Source organism: Penaeus vannamei, chromosome 38 (genome assembly GCF_042767895.1).
Source record: "Penaeus vannamei isolate JL-2024 chromosome 38, ASM4276789v1, whole genome shotgun sequence".
NCBI lineage: Eukaryota > Metazoa > Arthropoda > Malacostraca > Decapoda > Penaeidae > Penaeus > Penaeus vannamei.
Window position 1 is genome coordinate 9,937,731 of NC_091586.1, and position 2,500 is coordinate 9,940,230.

The window sequence follows — 2,500 nt, forward strand, 5'->3', positions numbered from 1 at the left end:
GTGGTCTATTGATGTAGGACTTTCCTGCGCGGTATAAAAGACACATTTAAAAGGTCTATTAAACATAAAGATACTATATTTATATAATTAAGATTTTGCTTTAGCTTTGGATTTCACTTTGATCAAGAATGACACTTAGGGTGAATCCCCAATTACTATTCCGCACGCACAGACACACCCATTTACATGTTCACACACGAATGGACATACATCCACATACATCATTATTATTACTACTATTATTTCCATTTACATAATGATTATTGATATGATTAATAACATATTGTTATTATCATCATCCTTATCTTTCGGATATGGCAATGCTACTTCTAGAATAAAAACATAAGAGCACAAAAGATTAACTACCTTTACGCATTATATGTCATATATTTATATTATTTTATCGTGTCATCAAAGTAAGCACTTTTCTGATTTCCCTCAATTGATGTTTAACTGTACATCAAGACAGTCAGTCGAATTTTCTTTTTTTATTTTCAAAGCCTTAAATCCAATTTTCGAAACATAATCCATGATCCACATTTCCAAAAAGCGGACAGTCCTCCACACTCTCGGCAAGCACAACCTACCCGTCTGGAGTCGAACACTGACTGCCGGTCTTCATTGCAGAAGGCCGCTTAAATAGCAGGCTGTGTCGTAAGATTCATTCATTTTTAGTCCTTTTTTGGGCTTCGTCAGCTATGAGGAACTCCAAGTATATTGCTGAGTTCTTGCAAGTTGGCCAAAAGCTCTTCTCCAGTGGAAGATGGTTATTAAAATACAAAATAATAACATCGGCTACTAAAAGATACCATCTGTTTAACCCATGTATGGTATGTAAATGTGTGCATTATACTTATCAGCGTTTGTAAAAGGAAGGAACACGAGCATTTACTGCATTCATAAATGTCTGAATAATGACAATAATGATGATAAGAGTGACAATAATAATAATAATGAAAACGATGGTAATAATGATAATAATAGCACCAATAACATTGATCAAAATTTTTGTTTAGTTTTGTTGTTAGTTTTAATATTACTATGATCACTATTATTGCTACCATCATTATCAATAATTTTGTTATTATAATTATAATCATTTTTATCATGATCATTTACTTTAAATAAACCTCGCATTTCCAAGACACAAGACATAGCATGGATGACAATGAAAAACGAGAAGAAAGGAAACTGACAGAAAAAGAAATCTCACCCACATGACATGAAACAGTTTCACTGTGTAAATTACACAGAAAACGGGTAACAACAATCTTTTCTTTTTTTTAACTTCCTTAAGCAAAGAGAAAGAACAAAATTAAATCTGCCAATTTTTATTCCCTCCGCGATTATGCAGCTTTGCTACCGCCCACATTGAATTCATTGAGTCATCTTCTGCAACTTGAAAAAGCATCAAAGCCTGCCAAGACCTAGGCATGGCGATCTGCTTTTTCTGCCATGTTCGTTTCGCCCATGCAGCAAAACCTCGAGTCTAAGCTTGGGTAAAGAGGTATACATGCTGGTTAGTGCCTCCTTTCTTTCTTTTTTCTTCTCTCTCTCTTTTGCATTATCGAAGCTCGCAAAGGATGTCAATTGAAGAATTCGGTCGACCAGTACGCTAATACTGTGACATATATATATATATATATATATATATATATATATATATATATATATATATATATATATATATATATATATATATATATATATATATACATATGTGTGTGTGTGTGTGTGTGTGTGTGTGTGTGTGTGTGTGTGTGTGTGTGTGTGTGTGTGTGTCTGTGTGTGTCTGTGTGTGTCTGTGTCTGTGTGTGTGTGTGTGTGCCTATGCATACAGAAACATACACAGACACACCTACTTGCTGTTTTTTAGGTCTAACCTATATGAGACACTCAGCACATGCGTAACAAAGACAAAATGTTTTAAAAGAGGAACGTTTAAATCCCTTGACACCTCGAAAGAAACCTAAACGTTTTTGGTAGGATTTATGGTAAGACTAATTAAGGCGGCCGCACTACATATACCGAGGAAAGTATAGTAGAAATATTAACTAGTACATGTCGGTGAAGTTAATAAAGCTGTGGAAACCTAGCAGGCTGCGGTTTGGTTGAAATTCGAAGCATAATCTCGAATCGTCTCGAATACGAACAATACTGTGAGCTTTCTATAAAGTTTATAGGCATTGCTGCGTATCCCTAGTAAATTTGTAACAAGTTTAAAAAACATTTGGTAATACAATTCTTACATTTCTTGTATTTAATATGTTCATAATATTCATCTATCTAACTATCTATCACTATCTGTCTATATATATGTGTGTATATATATATATATATATATATATATATATATATATATATATATATATATATATATGCATACACACAAATTGGGGAAGGGGGTGCAGGAGCTTGCCCCCGGTAGGGAGTTAAGAAGGTATGCTTCGTTTGTATGGCGAAATACCCCAGGAAAGGGGGCCTGGTAGCTTGCCCCCGT

The 2,500-nt window shown here is 34.3% G+C and overlaps 1 protein-coding gene across 2 annotated transcripts in view; it reads right to left on the reverse strand.

Annotated features, from left to right (window-relative positions):
• The window catches only part of LOC113819257 (actin-2, muscle-specific), a 1,938-nt gene extending 1,260 nt beyond the window's left edge, over positions 1 to 678 (reverse strand). Inside the window, exons 1-2 of one of the 2 annotated variants that reach the window (XM_070116022.1) lie at positions 588 to 678; positions 1 to 24 (exon numbers count right to left, since the gene is read on the reverse strand). The exon at positions 1 to 24 is cut by the window's left edge and continues 1,260 nt beyond it. The gene's annotated coding sequence lies outside the window, so the exon portion shown is untranslated. Of the gene's footprint in view, positions 25 to 366 lie in introns of both variants that reach the window. The other variant, XM_070116023.1, reaches the window with a different exon arrangement.
• Positions 679 to 2,500: the final 1,822 nt, after the last annotated feature.